Here is a 5986-nt window from a genome sequence, read left to right on the forward strand (position 1 = left end):
CCTTTATTATGGATAATATTGCTTGCGAAAGCCTACTACGTGTTAAACTGTGTGCATGTTCCATTAAATTACTTTCTTTGTAATTCTGCAAAGGAGGAAATGTATCACACGTGATTCAACATACAACCTTGAGACAAGACTCGGAACAGCACAATCCTGCAGTTGGATATCGTTTGGTTTCCTGTTCAAACATTGAACCATTTTGAGCTCAATTTGTTTCTCATCAACATTGTGAGTGACATGCAAATTTGCTTGACACAATGGGAGAGGTTAAATATCATGAAAGAACAAATCCGTCTGACCCTACTTTTTGGCAATCCCACAATACTCTGCCTGGGACGTACAATGCTCCCAAAGCCCCCCCCCCCCTTCATTTTCCTGTGATATGTTCTTATAAGATAGTCCTAGATTATTTTCACAATGTGAAATTGTTATACAATATGAAATATCATTTTCACCACCACCAGCAGCAGCAGAATCAATACATAATCAATACATTAATCTGTATTAATATAGCTTCTTTGTATGTTTGTTCGTTCGTCTGTCCGTCTCATAAGCTCCCTCTTGTGGTTATATAAAAAATAATAAGGCTCTTTACATGTTTTTGAGTACAGTGTCGTGTATTGTATATATATTGGTGAGAGTCTAGTTAAGAAAATGTATAGGAATAAGCAAAGGGATGAAGTAAGGTAGAGAAACGGGCGTTAGGGGAAAGTGTGGCAAGAACACCGTCCGTGAGGGGTTAGGGAGCATAGAGCTGCGGTGGTGAGCTGTTAACTACCTCGCCTGGTATACAGGAGGTCGTGGGTTTGATCCCGACCCTGACTCGTGTGTATTTGGAGTTTCCATGTTCTCCCCGTGGTTGTCTGGATTTTTCTCCAGGTCCTCCGGTTTTTCCCTCCACATTAAGAAACGTGCATTTAGACTATTTGACTGTTATATATTTCCACGTGATAAACCACTTTGTTGAGCTATGATCTGTGGACAGGTCGCTTCTGAAAAGAGTGCTATAGCTCAGTGAACCTTACCTAGTAATATAAAAAGAGTTTCGGTTCTAGAAAATGTCATTTGATCTTGAAAACGTATTACAATAAAATGACCTGCACGTTTCTTTAGCTGCTAAATTATTGCTTCAAAATTAACATATGTTGAAAAATATATTTTTATTCCTAAAGCATAATACGCTATTTTTGTCATGCAATGGAATTTGTCAAATATTGAGTATTTTACTTATAAATATTTAGGTGAATGCTCATATGGGAATAATATCACTGAAAAACATCTCTCACGGGTGAGATTATAAAGCCAGTATAAACGTGGATTGCATCGCAATACAGAGAGAAGCTTTCAACCAACAATAGTTGTGAAATAGCTGCCGAAATGATGATTGAGTCAATTCTTCGAGGTGTTTTGTAGATCGGCCCTATTCAACTGTTATCAACTCTTAAGTCTCCCAGGAACTACTTTTAATCATGGGTAGCCATATTTTCTAACCACAGAAGTGTAATACGATTATCATCACGTAGATGATCAGGCTCATGCCAAATAACCCGAAGTATTTAATTCGATGTCACCCAAAATAGAGTAAACATTTATCGACTCTAAGCAGATCACTCACACATAATAGCTTAAGAATATATCACATTTGCGCAGTCTGAGAAAAAACCTGCGCTCCAAACTTATTTATCTATCAACGGTTGATGATTCACAAAGAAAATACAAGTAAATGACGGTGCAGTACATACGTATGCAAACCACTGATTTATTTGGCTTTTTTTGAATTGTAAAGATTGATGTTAAGCGTCATTATTGCTCTCTATAGCCACTGCGATCTTTATCGGAAAGCGGTGGTGGTGGTGGTGGTAGGCGCTCGGGCTGCTAGATGGTGCCCAGTGACGGGACTGGGACTCGAGATTGGCCCAAGCAGTTGCAAACACACAGGGCCCAAATTGCTGTGCGATCTCATTGGCCCATTTGGGGCTGGTCCAAAAAAACAAATGTGCCGGTTGAGGAATCATCTTTTTGGGGCTGCCGAATATAGTACTTAATGCCAACTGAGAATGTAAATAAGCAATGAAGCGTAACACAGAGTTAATTCAACATTTTCTTTGGAAAAAAACTATATCTATGGGACCTTTTTGCCAGTATCCAAAATGATGAAAATTAAGGATAGGTTTAACCATTCTGGCAATAGAACAGGCGTTATGATGTTCAAACCACACATTTGTGGCAAAACATGCAAACAAACATGCTCTGATAACACTGGTCTACAGCCAAAATTCTTACGAAATAAATGTAGTCCAACTTGACTAATTCTTGGTCACTGAGAATGAAAATGATGCTTTAAATTGTTGTTTGGCCCTAGCTTTCAATATATTCTACTGGGTCAGTACATACAACCCTTGACTTGGGAATGGCGGAGGATAAGTGAGTTATAAAGGGAAGGGATCTCAATTTAAACCAGAAATTACTCAAATACATCTTTGACTAGATCTATGAATAAATCTATAACTGGGTTTAGACAGTACTTGCTTTTTGAGCAAAACAATGAATGATGCAATCTGAACCTGGTATTGCATCATACATGATATGAATTGCATCATTATTCCTAGAAGTCATGGATGATGCAAACATAACTAGGCTTACACCCCTCTGCTGAACAAATTGCCCTATATCAGCTCGAGAAATCATACAGTGTCGTGCTCTCTTATTTGTCAGTGTTTGATTTTGCAAAGGGACACATTTCTGTTTAGCCAAAGTGAGCAGAGATGCCTCGTACTTGTGTGAACACAGCAAATAACTTCTGCCATGTTGGTGGTGAAGTGACGTTTGCATCACAAAAGCGCAGTATAACCACTATGGCTAAGAAAGCCTATCACCTTCATTTTGGCTGCAAAATTGGAGATCAGGACAATATGTGGGCCCCACACATATGCCGCAACACTTGTGCAACAAATCTTCGCCAGTGGTTGAACAGGAAAAGGGAATCTATGCCTTTTGCAGTGCCAATGAGTTGGAGAGAGCCAACAGATCATATCAGCAATTGTTACTTCTGCATGGCGCCTCCAGTTGGGAAAGGTGTGTCAAAGAAGACAAAGTGGACTGTGCATTATCCAAACATTCCATTAGCTATATGCCAGGTACCCCATGGACAAGGATTGCCGGTTCCTGATGCACCGGAATCATCCTCACTTGAGTCAGACGAGGAAGAGGATGAAACTTCTGGTCCTGAACGATCAAGGTCACATGACCCAGATTTTCTCCCATCCTCCTCCTCTGAACCACACCTCATAACACAAGCTGAACTGAAAGACCTTGTCAGGGATTGGAACTACCCAAGAGTAAGGCAGAGCTGTTGGGCTCCAGACTGCAGCAGTAGAATCTCCAGTGGAATGTTAGGGTTTCCATGTTTTGTGACCGTCAAAAGGATCTTGTCCCATTCTTCTTCATGGAAGGTGATCTTGTAGCCTGCAACAACATTGATGGTGTGATGCCAGCCCTCAACATCGTTCATGAGCCACATGAGTGGAAACTGTTCATTGATTAATCGAAGATGAGCCTTAAAGCTGTTTTTCTGAATAATGGCAATGTTTTGCCATCAATTCCAGTTGGTCGTGCAGTCCATATGAAGGAAACCTATGACAACATGAAACAACTTTTGAGGTGCATAAACTATGACCAACATCAGTGGCAGCTTTGTGGTCATTTGAAGGTTGTTGCTCTCTTGTTTGGTCTGCAGACTGGATACACAAAGTACTGCTGCTGTTTTCTCTGCGAATGGGATAGTCGTGCAAGACATTCCCACTACATCAAGTTAAATTGGACACTCCGACAGTCCTTGGAGCCTGGGAGGTAAAGTGTTCAGCATGAAGGAAGATTTTGTTACCACCCTTACCCATCAAGCTGGGTCTGATGAAGAACTTTGTCAAAGACATGGACAAAACACAAGCAGCTTCCAAGTACATTTTGATTTAAAGCTTTCGTGACTGCAGTAATTCATATTCTTAGTTTTTTCGGTAAAGTCACGTTGAAGGGAAACAACAAAATAATAAAATATATATAAAACAATAAAAAAATTCTCACGACGTTTCGACCATAACTCAAACGGTCCTCAAACGGTCCCTTCAACGTGACTTTACCGAAAAAACTAAGAATATAGCTTCCAAGTACCTCCGTGGAAACTTTCCAAGGTTAGGTGAAGCGAAGATAAAGGAAGTTGTCTTTGTTGGTGCTCAGATTCATGAACTTCTTCGAGATGATGCATTTGACAGTGAACTGCGTGGCAAAGAAAGAGACGGCATGGAAAGTCTTCCAGTTAGAGGCAACACATTTTCTCGGGAACAACAGGGCAGACAACTACAGGGAGTTGGTGTAAAACCTCCTCAAGGCATACAAAAGCCTTGGTTGCAACATGTCACTAAAGATACATTTTTGCACTCTCATCTAGATATTATCCCACCGAACTGCGGAGCAGTGAGCGACGAGCATGGCGAGCGATGTCACCCAGCACATTGCAACAATGGAGAAACACTATCAGGGCAAATGGAGCCCATCAATGCTTGCAGACTATTGCTGGACAGTGTCAAGAGATGCTCCATTTAATTAATACAAGAGACAAGCCAAGCAGCGCCCAGTAGACAAGTACATCGGGCTAAACTATGTACTTATTTCTTATAGCTTTTCGCCTTTTGTTTCATAATACATTTTATGTATATAACCCTTTTGCTGATTTTTAAAGTGTTACATGAACAGGACAGGTGACATGTTATCATGTAAAGCAACCATACACGCATGAAAAGACCTAGGTTTAGAATTTATGAGTAAAACTCAACTTTAGACATTAGATGTAAAAAACAGAAATACCTTGGGAACAGTACCCAATCACTTGTTTTAATTGTCATATTTGAATTCAGCACATCAAAATCCATAATAAACAGCACATTTCATCTCGGAAGCAGACGACATCTAAAAAAAAAAAAATTGCAGACTAGTGTAATCGATATACATATTTAACTTTGATCACATTTGCAATTTCCTCAAACAAACCGACCCACCTGTCCTCGGACTGCTGCTCCTATGGCCACTGGTAACTGGCAGCGTGCCTACCGTGGGACACCGCTCTGTGGCGGCGGCAGCAGCAGCAGCAGGAGCAACGCTTGTGTTGTGCTGATAAATTGCCACTTTATCTCCAATAATGGGGAGCTATTTGCTAAATTGTGAGCCGCATAGAGAAGGAGGCACCGGATTTGGTGAGTGCAACCAATTCTCTCTGCCTGAATTGCAGGATGGTGAAAGCCTACAAGGCTGTGTAGGAAAAAAAAAAGTTAGTTCTCTTCAACAGAATCACCATCATTAATATACTTTCTTCACAGGCATTATTGTCAATATTTTCCACCCTCATGTTAAATTTACTGTTTTTACACCCGGCGAAAAAGGATGTATTTCCTTTCAACATAGGGAAGGTAACTGCTTGGCAATACTAAATTGACGTGTGATCTGGACTTTAAATCTATGTTGTACTCGTACACATCGTACTGCTTTCTTTTTTTTTTACAAAAAAAAACATGTTTATTTTATACCTACGTGACTTTACCGAAAGAACCAAAGAGTATGGACGAACACTTATCTTTGAGCATAATAGAGGATTATCCACTTTTTTCTGGAAATGCTCTTTGTTCATTTAAGTGCCTTGGCTCTGCATTGCGTGCATTTAGCTTCTCCAGTTTTTAAAATGCTTTCCAAACGAGGAGAAGTGCATTTACACGGTGTACCCTAAACACCTTGCTTGTAAATTCGCATTGTCCACAACGCCTCTTTTTTATGGGTGCGTGTGCAAAAACGTTTGCGCCATGACACATATTAAGAGCTTCTCTCGTGAAGGATTTAATCATACAATTTTACTGTGGATATGCCCTGTGTTGCAGTAATCTGAGAAAGAGTAACATGTAATATCAAATTATTTCATTAACATTTAATGCCCTGAATG

General features: G+C 40.1%; 1 long non-coding RNA gene across 1 annotated transcript; it reads right to left on the bottom strand.

Moving 5' to 3' along the window:
• Positions 1-1245: 1245 nt before the first annotated feature.
• LOC116940474 (uncharacterized) lies at positions 1246-5447 on the bottom strand. The gene is made up of 3 exons (XR_012941349.1): positions 5055-5447; positions 4171-4275; positions 1246-3468 (listed from the first exon to the last, which is right to left on the bottom strand). It is a non-coding gene; the product is annotated as an uncharacterized LOC116940474 (long non-coding RNA).
• Positions 5448-5986: the final 539 nt, after the last annotated feature.

The sequence above is a fragment of the Petromyzon marinus genome, chromosome 9 (genome assembly GCF_048934315.1).
Source record: "Petromyzon marinus isolate PM22_M1 ecotype Great Lakes invasive population chromosome 9, UKy_Petmar_22M1.pri1.0, whole genome shotgun sequence".
NCBI classification, from domain to species: Eukaryota; Metazoa; Chordata; class Hyperoartia; order Petromyzontiformes; family Petromyzontidae; genus Petromyzon; species Petromyzon marinus.